General features: G+C 38.9%; 1 pseudogene; it reads left to right on the top strand.

Moving 5' to 3' along the window:
• Positions 1 to 9,096: 9,096 nt before the first annotated feature.
• Positions 9,097 to 14,016, top strand: LOC140856634 (uncharacterized; annotated as a pseudogene).
• Positions 14,017 to 14,361: the final 345 nt, after the last annotated feature.

Here is a 14,361-nt window from a genome sequence, read left to right as displayed (position 1 = left end):
AAGCAAGATTATTAAATGACTTAAAAATACAATGAGTGAATTGCTAAGTAAAAGTATCAAAAGAAAGATAAATAAAAGACTTAAAAATAAAATGAGTGAATTGAGAGAAATTAAAATATCAAAAACAAGATTGCTAACAAAATGAATGAATTGCTAAGCACAAAGCAAATGAGCAACTTTTAAAATTACTTCTTAGACATACTCTGATATGCTTTAAAATTAGACATGCTCTGATACATCTTAAAATTTGACATGCTCTGATATACTTTACAATTAATTCTTAGACATGCATTGATACACTTAATTATTAAACTTGCTCTAATACTAAAACTAAATAATCAAATGAGAATGAGCAAATTTTCAAGATGCAACTTACTCTGATACTAAAACTAAATAATCAAATGAGAATGAGCAAATTTTCAAGATGCTAAGAAATTTGAAAAACAAGCAAATGAGATATTTTCAAACACGCAATTCTCAAATCATAAGGTAAATTCTGCTTTGCTCTGATAACAAAAATAAATTTTTACTCTGATACCAAAATCACATAATCAAATGAGCAAATTTTCAAATCATTAAGCAATAGGCAAATTATTTATGCAAATGGGCACATGTATTACATGCCAAAAGAATCAATCTTCTTTTCAAGCAAATGCACTTATAAGTTGGTTGTAAATTTCCTATTTATCTTCAAACTACCTATAATGCATTTCATTCCTTTGAAATTCATGATCATTGATTCACATAGATGCTTTTGTTCAAGTATTTTGTCATCATCAAAAAGAGGAGATTGTTGTTTCTTAGATTGATTTTGATGATTACAAAGCAGTTGAAGGGGTACCAATGATTTTCACTTGAGAAAGACTTATTGTTCGTCAGGGCAAAATTGTAATTTTACCAAAATTCTGATTTGATAGTATCAAATGATAGAACAAAAGATTTGTGATCCAATGATGAAAATTTTATTAATTTTGGACTTGTATTTTGAAAGATATGCATGATTGAAAATCATGAGTCGACCCATGAGTCGACTCATGGCACATGAGATGACTGGCACGCTGATTTTCCTGGCCGGCACAGACTTGGTAAAACCTGTGAGTCGACCCATGAGTCGACCCCCAAGGCATGAGTCGACCCATGAGTCGACCCCTGCTGTTTTTAGGCCAAAAATTATAGAACCTTATTTTCTGGTGTTCTTCCACAGAGGTTGACCCATGAGTCGACCCCCAGGCATGAGTCGACCCATGAGTCGACCCCTATGACGGAATTTTTCCGCAACGGCTAGTTTTTAACCAGTTTTAAATGCTTTTAATGCTCATTTAATGTGGTCTAACGGCTCTTTTTCAGCCTAGAATATTTTTCACTATTTCTTAAAGCTATAAAAGGGACAAAAAGGTAGAAATCAATAAGAAGAAAATAAGAAGAAAAAGAGAGAAGATTCAAGAAGAGAGATTTTGAAAAAGAGATTTCAAGCCAACTTTTCAGCCCTAAGTAAGAGCTCATTTAAAGCTTTCAAGAAGCCTTTAATCCAAGCTCACCAACTCCTCAAGTGCACATTCAAATCTCCATCCACCTTGAGAAAATCCAAAAAGAGTCTTCTTCTCTTGAGTAAAGTGTATTTAAAGTTATATTCGCTCATTGAAGGAGCTTTCTTTGTACTTATTTGTGCTATAAATTGTTATACTCAGTTTGAGTGATTGGTTTTGTTTTGGAGGGATTCCAAAACAAGGGAAGGTTGATTCGAACCTAGAATCGGAGTGTATTGGGTTGGCTTGTACCCGAGAAACAAGTGGACTAGCTTGGAATAGCTAGAGTCGGAGTTTCCGACGTTTGTATTCGGGTTGAATACAAGATTAGTGGATTGAAATTCCCAAGTAGGAGCTTGGGGAGTGGATGTAGGTGCAAGGTTGGCACCGAACCACTATAAATCCTTTTGTTTGGTGTGTGTCTAATTGCTCTTCTTTATCTCTTCATTATTCTCTTGCATTCTTGCTCTTGCTATTAGCCTTGAATTAATTCTACTCACTCTATCTATTTAGCTTTGTCAAACATTTTTCATAAATCATAAGTTAAGTTTAAAATTTTTAGAAACCCAATTCACCCCCTCTCTTGGGTTGCATAGCTGGGCAACAGAACGGTAGCCTGAAGCCAATCTGTTCCTGACACATGACTGGTGATTTGTTCAAGAATTGACAGCCGAATCGTTCGATCTCCTGTAATAAATACAGAAGATCTTCTTGCAGCTTGCACCATAACCACCGCACGTCCTCCGAAATGATAAATCGATGGCACAATCTGCAAAGCAATAATGAGAATGCATGTTTCATAAAAGGACAAAATGCCAGCTGCATCTTCTCAAGGTGACAATAAATGTGAACGAAGTGACGGCTGAAATAGTATTAAGTTCAAAAAACTCCTGCGGCCCGACCAATTATATCATTCAGGCATGAGAGTTGAAGGGCAAGTGTTGGGACAAATACTCAAATTTTCTAAATACCGACTAAAACGTCGAACGACTAAAGGCCTACTCTACTTCTTCCCAACTAAAGTCTACTATTGACTAAGGTCATCTGATTATCTACTTTACTGCATAACTGATTTGGCAATATTATTGGACCTCCAACTGAATAAGATTGTACGACAACCCATTCGGTTTCCAACCGAGTAAAGGCGGTTATAACCTATCCTCCAAAGACTAAGGAGGGAAAAACAGTTATTTGCCCATGTCATGAACATGCTCAACTGTCTGCAACCGATTCAATAACTTCCACGATTCATGTTGCGCATAACTGAATCGGTTACTCCCACGTTCTCTAAATTCACGAAATGGGAGTTACAACTACACCTCTATCTCTATATAAAAGGAGGTAAGTAGGGGAACCCGGTAAGCTAATTCTGATAAAGAAGAGGCTCTCATCTTGGCTTTTATTTATTTTTAAAATTCTAGCTGACTTAATCATCAAAGAGTCTTCCGTCGGACAATCACTGATCAGTGAACTTATTTTGCAGGTTCCTCCACCACATAACCAAGGCACAACTTTCTTAGTTCCAAGCCGAGCATTTCATCAGAGCTTTGCGGCAATAAGTAGGATATCCAGATGATGCTCGTCATGATTCACTTCTACTCATCAGCTGGTGGCTGGTGAAGATATCCAATGAGAAATTTGAGAATAAAGATTGAGATGGTATAACCCCATAATAGAATCAATAGCCTATTCCGACTTTAGAGTTGCCTAGCTCGATAAACAATTATAGAAATATAGAGCCCTTTCTAATCATAGTGCAAGAGCCGTATCTTATCTTAGGATACGTGTGGGCTTTCCTCTATTCGCTATTTTTTATTTCTTAGAATTGAAGCGAGAAAGAAAAGTTTTAACCGAGTGGAATGGTTTCGAGTGGTTTCCTAATTGTTCAAAACTGTCCTTTTCTTCTCTTTTAGAATCAGATCAGGTTGAGTCGGGACCTGATTCCTAGAAACGCACTCAACCAGGGCCTAATCGAAGAGAAACGTTGCACAAAGTTGATTGACGCGATCAAACAGGTCAAGGAGAGGATCCAAGCTTTTTGTGAATCCAGGGCTGATAATGGGTCGGGCCTCCTCTGAGCCCTGACGTGACTGGATGGTGAAACGCTGCGTCAAGTTTCGCGCGCATGATTAGTAGCACGATCCCAAGTTGGCGTGTACGGTGACTGACCCAACATTTTCCGAAATTCACCGCGCAGCGGATCTAAACCGCATCCGCACGCCTACCAGCCCCGACGAGCGAACGAAAGGAGGCCCTGCCGGTCGGAGGAGGAAAGGCGGCGGAGAAATGGGGGAAGAGAGAGTGAAGGAGGAAGCTCTCGAGATCATCGGTGTGTTGCAAGCCCTTCCCCGATTGGTCGTCTTCGATCTAGACTACACCCTTTGGCCTTTCTACTGGTGAGTCTCTCAGGAGGTGAGGAGCGATCTTCCCACCTCACATCCATCCTATATTCATTCCCCAAATCCTTTTTTGTGTGTGTGTGTGTGCTTTATTCGAAGAACTGGCATGCTATGGTCGGTTAAGACTGGATTTTTGTTTCCTTCAATCAAAAAATATTGAGATGGAAAGCCGTCGGGGATGGCTCGGCACCTGTTGGGCTGATGGGCCTCCGGATGGTTTGACATAGTGGAATTAGTGAAGCATTAGGGTATATCCTCTGGACCATCATGAACTCATGAGCAGATGCTGTTCGGATTTATTCATGAGATGATCGCAGTAGCAGGAGATGGGAGAGATTACGAAGATGAAAGATGATCTGGGGATAGGAACGAAGATCTGATGAAATTAGTGTTAGGGATCTCGATGGATAGGTTCTTAAAAGTCTCTTATCAATTCCAGGGAGTCGATAAGAATGATTGAAAGAATACGGAATTAGGAATTGGAGATTATCAAGTTAATGCTCGATCTTAGTTCTAGATGAGGATAGAGCTACGGAGACTTTGGGTATATCTTGTTTATCAATTCACTAGATATTAGCAAGCACAAGAGGAAAGTTAGAGCATCAGGGAATTTCTGTATTTTTTTTGTTTCTTGAGGAAGAATTATTTTCGATCATTGTGATTGTTAAGCAACCAGCTTGTTTGATCATAAGTTACAGAGGAGGTCAACTTACATGTTGTGCTGCCTTCAACTCAAATAACCCATCTTGGGTATGTATTATTTGAGATAGATACATTTTAGATATTTTAAATTTTTAATGCTTATCAAATTCTTTGCTTCCAACTTCTAATGACTGCTGGAGAGTTGGACTCTTCTAACATTGAGTTTGTTACAAGATAGCTTCTATTTGTTTCTAGAACCTGACTAAGGAATATTCTGGTCAATGGTGTGAATTCTCAACTTATACAACTATTTTACATTTAACACATTATCACTACCATTATATCCAAAAAATAAGCAATATCACTATTAGCACCATCTATTTTTTGTCCACTTGATGCATGAGCAATAAACCTTCAAATCATATAATTCTTTATTTCTAGGCATTTATAATGTTGATTACTTGAACCTGAAAGTTGTTTTAAGAACTAGTGGCAAATGATTTCTCAAATGTCTGCTATATAGACCAATGCTTTCTTGCCATATTGAAAACTATAATCATAATTATCAAACCTTGCCCCAACTACTTTGGGATTTTATGATTTCTTAGTCACCTAGCCTTTCTATTTTGAATTACCTTTGATTTTATCACAAACATTTCCAAATACTTTATTATGTGGAATGCTGTACCAGGCTGAACAGTCCATTACACCCCACGATATCTCGTATCGTACCATTCTGGTCTCATATCGATACGATTTTTCGTATCATGTTGGCACTCGATAGCCATCTCGAACCATATTGAATTGTGTACCGACACTATAATAGGATGGCACTGGTACAGGTCCGGTACCGTGACAGTGAATCTTGCTTTATTATATATATCCATGTTATATCAGGTTCATCCATTTTTTTAAAATCCTGTTAACCTCCAGCATCTCTCCTTATAGGAGCTTCCTTAAATTTTCATGCAGTTGCTTGTGCCTCCTTATTTATTGTTTTTATCACTGCTTGAAATAGATACTTAAATAGATAGTACATTTTCCAACAACTGTTAGGTCAGTTGGTTGGCACCTCTCGTCCAAGGGCTCAACGTTGGAGGAGGTCTAGCGTTCAAATCCTAGGTATTACTGAAGTAACAAAAAAGATAGTACACTTTGTGCCTCTCCATGTCTTATTCATCTTTCTATCCTTCGTAATCTTTCTTGATCCATCTTAATAATTCTTTATTTCAGCCATATTTGTCTTTATTGCTTGAATCCATTCTACTGTCCAACACTTGGATCCGTTAACATTCTTACGGTTGTTCTATAAAAGTTCATTCATGTGGCTGAAGAATATGCCATTTTTCTCAAAGCACATCTTTGTGTTATCAACTGAGCTTTAGTTCTATTACATATGTCTGTAACCTTTATCCCTTGATATTTTTAGTTTATAACTGTGCACGCTATGATATTTCTTGCCTATTTATTTTTCTTGGAGTCAGTGTTTTAAAAATGGCTACTTCTATTTGGAGGCAGAAGGCAGCAGGGGATTTTATAGTGCTTAGGTGAAAGGTAGGTGGCCGATGAATGTCTTGGTTGATGGTCAAAAATATCATAAAAGTTCATCAATATTCATAGATAATAAAAGAAATCTAGACATAAAGGATAAAAAAGAAATAATGGTTAAATTAGGAAAAATTTTTTACATCTATTTAAGGATTTGTTTTTGTAGATGGTGTTATAAAGCAAACTAACAGAATTTTTCCTACAGGTTATATAATGAATATTGATTATCCCAAAATTATCCCTAATAACTCTAGTGTGTGAAATAGACAATTTTACCACATGATGCATGAACAATGTAAACCGGAAAAATTGTCATTTGAAAATAGTGGAATTTATAGCTAATTAGGGACTTGGGGTGTTTCGATACAAGAAAGAGATAACGAGTTTATACCATTCTTTATACTAAACGTCTTAACCTTCCCACATAGTCCATTAGCTGCCCTAAAGATGGTCAAAGCCAAATTGTACCACTTGGACAGCCTCTACAAGGTTGGCCTGCATATGTGAGCTAGTTAGATGGTTCAACCCCAAAGGGAAGTCACCTAAGCCAGTCACCTAGCTGTCACTGCCCCCAATGTAAGCACATGCCGAGGAATGTGATAACTTGTCACACACATGTAAGGCTAGGCCTGATAAGCATGCAAAGTGATGACCTGTAAAACAAAATAGTTATAACCAAACTAACAATAGTCGACTAATGTAGAGGATAACAATCAAAGTTGTCCAAACTCACATGATTCCAAACAAACTAAGCTAATTCTCAAAACATTCTCAGCTTACATATTCAGGTAAAACTACAACTCAACCAACAAAACCACTTATAAAGTTTTAAGAGGTTCACTTATTTCTACAAACAACAGTATCAAGGAGGGCTCCAAACAAAATTGTAAAGGCTGGTCGCATACAACTAAATCTAAAGCCCCAGTCAAATCTTATAGTCCAACCTTTAACCATTCCTTCTTATGCCTTAGGCTCGATAAGAAAAATGAAGAAATTAAAGGTGTGAGCTAATAGTCTAGTAAGTAACAAAAACCACAATCAAAGGGATTAAGCAAGTATAACAAATAAGACCATGATGAATACATGACAGAAAACAACTTATTTAACGATACAATACTTCCATAATCATATATGTATACATATACATACACACACACACACACACACACACACAAACATACATACATACATATACATATACATATGTATGTATGTATGTATGCATGCATGCATGCATGCATGCATAATACATTGTGTGTAGTTCCAAAATGTTTGAAATATATTATTTTCCAAATCAATAATTCAAATATGATTCCAAGGAGCATACATATAAAAAATTCATATAATTGATATTGAGGCATGATTTTCAAAAGAAATATTTCAAAAACTACAAAAGTACATGATCTAGAGGTTCATGCAGAGATTTCCAACAATTTAACTATTTCCCTGACAATATCTCATGATTATGGAAGTACATGGATATGAAGGATGTTTAAGAGTAGAAAACATAATAATTTCTTGCTCGATCCAATTTACAAGTATACAAGATAGACCATACAGTTTGCAAAGCATTTAAAACTAATTATTACAAAAATATATTTTGAAGATATATATTATCTATATTATAATAGTAAAATGATCAACAGGTTATAAGGCGGCATTTCGTATTGACACGTAGGATTAGGGTTTGCCATACCGGGCCGAACCGCCCAGTACGGGGCGTACCGAGCCGGACCGGTGCTTGAACGGTTCGGTTCGGACCTTTTTAAGAGAAACACCCTGAACCGCACCGAACCGGGCTGTTCGGTCCGGTTCGTTTCCATACCGTCCAAAACCGAACGGTATGGTTCGTTTCGGTCCGGTTCGGCGTGAACGGAACCGTACCGACCGTCTCATGTGAATAAAGTGAGGAGGGGGGTGGGGTCGGAGACCACATGCATAAAAGGAACATGTTTGGAGTTCTCTGAGATGTCTCAGAGAACTCCTGAGGGTCTGAAAGTTGCGAAGGTCTCAACGAAACCGTTGAGATCTCCGAAAAATTAGAAAAAAAAGAAAAAACTCCGTCAAATTGTAGGAGTGGTTCGAGGAGAGGCTGATCTTTGGCCGGAGGTAAGATAATGTCTTATTTTCTTAGTAAATATTTTTTTTATTTTTGTTGTTAAAAATAAGATAAGAATGAGAAAGAATGAAAATAAGAGAAAATCATGCCACAATTGTGATTTTGGGATGATTTAATTATATGTGATAGATCTTTGGAAGATCTACACGATGACACCAAAATTGTTAATTTTTGTTAATTATATATTTTTTAAATATTTTTAAATATTTATTTATTTAAAATTAAAAAAAATTAAATTTTAGAAAAAAAATCAGAGTTTGGGAATCATGTTTAGAATGATTCAAGCTACTTAAATCTAATTTCTAAATTTTTTTCAAATATTTGAAATTAAAAAATTATTTTTTTAATTATTTAAATTTAAAAATTTAATTATAAAATAAAAAATATATAAAAATAGTGTTATATTTTAGTTAATTTAAAAATATTATTTGAAGCATATAACATATTTATTTTGAATTTATAAGTTTTAAAATAATTATTAAAATTATTTTAAAATTATATATAATTATTTTAATTATCGTTAAACTATCGTATTTTGTTATACTTGCATATATTTATAAGAAAAAAATTTAGAGCATGACGTTCGTTCACTTTAATTAATCAGCTATTTTATAGTATATATTTATTTATATAAAAATTATTAAAAAAATAAAAAAATAAAAAATCAGTGTTAGTTTTGAAATTGAGAATAATGTTTAGAATGATTCAAAATAATTGAAATATTTGAATCTAACTTGAAATTTTTTTTGAGATTTTTTTTGTAAATATTTAATAGTAAAAAAATTATTAAATAAAAAATATATGTAATTGGTGTTATATTACAGATATTCGAAATAATTAGTATTTTATTATATCTACAGAAATGAGTAAGAAGAAAGATCAAGACCATGACATCGGTTGGGATCATGGCGAGATGCTTTCGGCTCGGCATCATTGGAGATGCAAATAGTGCAACACAGAGTTCAAGGGAGGATGAGTGACTAGATTGAAGTAGCATCTAGCTGGTGGTTATCTTGATGTGTCGATGTGTCGGAAATGTCCGCAAAAAGTCCGACAATTGATGAAAAAGCACTTTGCTGATTCGAAAGCAGCGAAGGAAAGAACAAAGCAGAAAAAGACCGAAGTAGACCGTCGAGCTGCAGAGCCACCTTCTTATCACTCTAGAGAGTCAAAGGAGGCTTCTGCTCCAGATGATAAGGAGGCATAGATTGAGGCTGCCATTCAGGCGAGCTTGGTGGATCAGTACCAGCAGGAGGAGATGGCCCGGTACAGAGACCGATTCGGACCATCATGCTATGAATCAGGATCTGGATCAGCGACTGGTAGGGGAGAATTCGAGTTCAAGAGGACTACCTCAGTCAGAGAGCCTGATGGTAGAGGGAGCAGACGCAGCATGTCTTCTTTGTTGGGAGCTTTTGGCAGTAGGAGGAGGTCCTCCAGAGATATTCCAACAGGAGCCAGCATTCAGGATTTGGATCTACATGCTTTGCCCAGCAAGGATTCAAAGCAGCAGAGAATTGACAGTATGCTGAAAAAAGATAAGAAGAAGGATATGTGGCGAGCTATTGGATCATGATTTCATTTCAGTCATATTCCAGCAAATGCAGCAGCCAATTTTTACTACCGATCTGCTATTTCAGCCATAGAGGCTGCCGGCCAGGGTGTAGATCCTCTAAGACCTGAGGACATCTATGGTCAGCTTCTTGACAGCAATAAGGAGGATCTGGAGAGATGGATTGCTTCTTACAAAAATAAATGGCCTACATACGGTCTGACAGTGATGTGTGATGGTTGGACAGGTCTTACTAGGCGGAGCATCATTAATTTTTTGACATACTGTGATGGAAAAATATTTTTTTACAAATCAATCGATGCTTCAGATAAGATGCACAATGCCACATATATCCTTGGTCTGATGGAGGAGGTGATTGATTCAGTGGGTGAGCAGCATGTCGTGCAGGTCATCACAGATAATGGACCACAATATAAGGCTGCCGGAGAGTTGCTGATGGAGCAGCGATTGTAGATATACTGGACCTCATGTGCTGCACATTGCATTGATCTTATATTGATGGATATCAAAAAGATTCGCAGGGTGCAGCAGATAGTGGAGATTGCCCAGACCATTATTAGATTCATCTACAACCACACATGGGTTCTTTCTTTGATGCGGACGTATACTGGGGGAGATCTTACGATCGGGTATCACACGGTTTGCTACCAACTATATAGCACTTGATAGTCTTCTTCAGAAGAAAATAGCTCTACGTCAGATGTTTGTCAGTGTCGAGTGACAGGAGAGCAGATATGCGAGGGCCGGCACTGATGGAAGTCATGTGGAGAACTTGGTGACGAGTCAGTCATTTTGGCAGCGGGCTGAGAAGATAGTGAAGGCTATCAAGCCTTTATATGAGGTGCTTCGCGTGGTGGACAGCGAGAGATACCCCCAGATGGGCTTTCTATATTATATGATGGAGAGGGCAAAGAAACAGATCAGTGAGAATGATCCCAAGCATGCTCAAGAATTCATTAACATTATTGAGCGCCGTTGGGACTATCAGATGGGCAGAGATTTGTATCTAGCTGGTAAGTTTGGATTCAAGAATGTTTTAAAATATTTTTTCGAAGTATGAAAATAAAATTGTGCTTAATCAGTCTTGAAATTTATATGCAGCTTATTACTTGAATCCGAGATTTCAGTATACTATTCTGGAGATAGATATGGATAGTGAGCTTCTTGTTGCTCTTCGCAATGTCATATATAAGATGATGTCCGATCCAGAAATCGCGTCGTTGTGTCTGCAAGAGGTATACTAGTTTAAAACAGATGTAATTATTCAATTGAATTCGATTTGATATATTTATAAATAATAAATATATTTTATTTAAGACGAAATAGTTTAGAGATGGATCAGACAGTTTTGGAGTCCCATCAGCTATCGTAAGTAAAAAGCAGATGAATCCAGATAAATTACATGTAGATTGATATGTAATTTTGCTTAATAATATCATCAAATTTGATATATAATTTTGCTTTTGTAGCTGAATGGTGGATTCATTTTGGAACATCAGCAGAAAATTTGAGACATATGGCTGTCCGTATTCTTTCTCAGATGGTCTCTGCTAGTGGCTGTGAGCGTAATTGATCCACTTTCGCCCTTATCCACAGCAAACATAGAAATCATCTGACACAAAAAATGCCTCGATGATCTTGTATATGTTCACTACAATCTGAGGTTGAGGCTAAAATATATTCAGGAGGAAGTTCAGTTGAAGTACACTGATCCGATGCTAGATGATTATGCCGACGAGGATGACGATCCGATTATCAGATGGCTTGCAGGTTAGCAGCAGGAGCCAGAGCTTGATAAGCCAAGATCCCCTCCACGACCAGCCAGTGTGGTGGCAAGGGAGATCAGGGTGGATCCAGGGCAATGGGTAGAAAAAAATATTCTACATAGGGTTCCAGCTGATCAGCCACAGTCTGAGGGGACACAAGGGACTCATTCATCATATGACTCGCTATCCGATACATCGTCCCAGAGATTCGAGCGAGAGATGTAGAGACGTTCCTCCCGACAGCCAGCAAGAAGGCATCCATCCTCCCAATCACAGGAAACTCAGTCACAGAGGGGCACAAGGGGGGAAGGAAAAGACAGTTGCACTTGCACCACTCTCGAGAGTACAGGAGCTATCTGGTTCAGATACGGACACTAGGGAGAGTGATGATGATACTGGTAGTAATAGCCATGGATCTGATGATCAGAGATGAACTGGAGGACAGGAGACCACCGTTTATGAGACACAGCCACAGAGTGATATTCGATTCACTGGTGAGTCTCAGTTTACGCATGTCACACAGAATAGGGATCATGGTGGACGAGTCGGTAGAGATCGTGGGGAGCCGATTTCATATAGACGATGGGCTCCTAGAGGTCGTCCAGCACATGATGCAGCTGCGGATGATCTTGCACATGGAGTAGGGTCCATGGATGTATCTGGATCATCCTCGCATTATGGATCCTATTATCCACAGCCACTTTATAATCCATATGCATATGGTGCATCCGAGGCATCATCTTCTAGTGGTTACTATCTTATGCAGCCTGGAGCATCTTACGGATCAGATTTTGTTACTGGCATATTTGGATAGGCTCTTCCACAACCATACCATCATCTCGAGGATACTTCTCAGAGTCAGAATTTTAGCGAGAGGTCTGAGATGTCTTACAATCCAGAGAGGATGTCTTATGGGATGATGAATATTCGAGAGTACGGTGCAGGTTGGCTAGAGGGTTGGACTGATGTCCCTTCAGACTATGTTGATGATCCAGATATCTACGAGCGTCACAGACACTCGACAAGAAATTAAATGCAGAGCACATCTTAAGGTTCGTATATCAGTTATTGCGCTTTGTACTTAAATATTTAGATACATTTTAATGCGTATTTTATATATATTTTTTTAGTTTTAAGATGACATAGTTGAAATATAATGTAAATAAATATATGTTTGAAATTTTGGATCAAGAGTCTTTGTACCGCAACCTAACTCCAAATTGAACCCAAATATATCAATAATATGCAATATAATGCCATATTGAGATTGTATTTATCAATTATTAACTATAAAAATCTAAAAAAAAAATTAAAAATCGAAAAAAATTGTGTACCAGTACCGGACTGGTACGCCCGGGAGTACCGTGTGTCGGTACGGTACCGGTATCGTACCATACTAGTCCGGCACCGGCACGCCGTCCGGTACCGGTACAGCAAACCTTGCGTAGGATTATATGTTAACGCTTTATAATACCACATGTCGGAGTCTTAATCGGATGGAGGCCGAAAGCGATGCTGGGCGATGGTTGGGGTTTTGTGTTGGGGTTTTCTTTTCTCCTTTTGAAAGTCTCGATCAGGTGTGAGGCCACGAGGAGAAAGGGTGAAGTTGGGAGTTAGCACAGTGAGATCCCTCGTCGAACGGAAAGAGGGAGAAGCCGTTGGAGATAGAGAGGACGTGAAAGATGTCTCGATCGGTGGGAGCCACGAGGAAAAAGGGGTGAAGTTGGGAGTCAGCACGACGAGATCCTCATCGGCGGAAAGAGGGGAGAAGTCGTCAGAGACGGAGAGGACGCGAAGGCTCTGGAGGCAAGCATTTCCTTTCTTTATGTTAGGGTTAGGTTTTGTGTGGATTTTTTTCTTCTTCATCTTTGGAGGAGGATTGAGGAAGGAGCGAGAGAGGATGAGCTTTGAGGCTTCATGGTGGAGCGGTGATGGAGCGGCACACCATGTTCTCGGACATCCAGATCATCATGAAGCCCATGGATATGGTGCTGGGTGGTGGGGCTCTTGTGGGGTCGGACCCAGAGAAGGTTACTTGCCTCGGGGTGCTCCATCAGTGCTGGGGGTGGGTACCACGGGCACGCGCAAGGCTACAGAAGCTGCTAGCATCAGGAGGTGGGGGAACCGTGCATGTCGGAGATGGAGGTTTGGGGGGTGGCGGTGGGAATCGCGGGTGTGCATGGGGCCGGGGGGGAGGCTGAGGACGGAGGATCGTGGGTGCCCTAGGGGTGGTAGTGGGAACAGCGGGTGTGCACGGGGTCGGGGGGAGGCCGAGGGTGGAGGATTGTGGGTGCCCCGGGAGGTGGGGGGGTGCAGAAGCCTCGGGCATCGGAAAGGGGGGTCGGGGTGGCGTAGAAGCCCCAAGCACTGGAAAGAAGTGGCCGGGGGGGTTGGGGAGGAAATGGGAATCGCAAGGGGGTGGGGGGGGTGCAGAACCCACTGACGGAGGGGTTGGGGCGGGGGGTGTGGGGGTGCACAACCTATCGATGCTGGGGTGGGTAGTGCGGGCACACAGGGCGGCGTCGAGGTCAGCGAAAGGAAGAAGAAAGGAAAAAATAAAATAATAATAATAAATATTATTTTTTTTAAAAAAATATATAAAAATAATAATATGGAATATCTTAAACATCCTTTATACTAATACTATAAAGAAGCACCATATCAAAATCTATTTTTTTTATTATTATGTTGTACATGTAATATCCCTCCATATTGTGATATCACTCATAACAATTTGGTTCCTAAATCTCTTTTCATCAATATCTTCGTTTGGGCAGCTGAGGAATCT

Source organism: Elaeis guineensis, chromosome 1 (genome assembly GCF_000442705.2).
Source record: "Elaeis guineensis isolate ETL-2024a chromosome 1, EG11, whole genome shotgun sequence".
Taxonomy (NCBI): Eukaryota; Viridiplantae; Streptophyta; class Magnoliopsida; order Arecales; family Arecaceae; genus Elaeis; species Elaeis guineensis.
The sequence above is the reverse complement of the archived record's forward strand: the minus strand, read 5'-3'. Positions and strand labels throughout refer to the sequence as shown.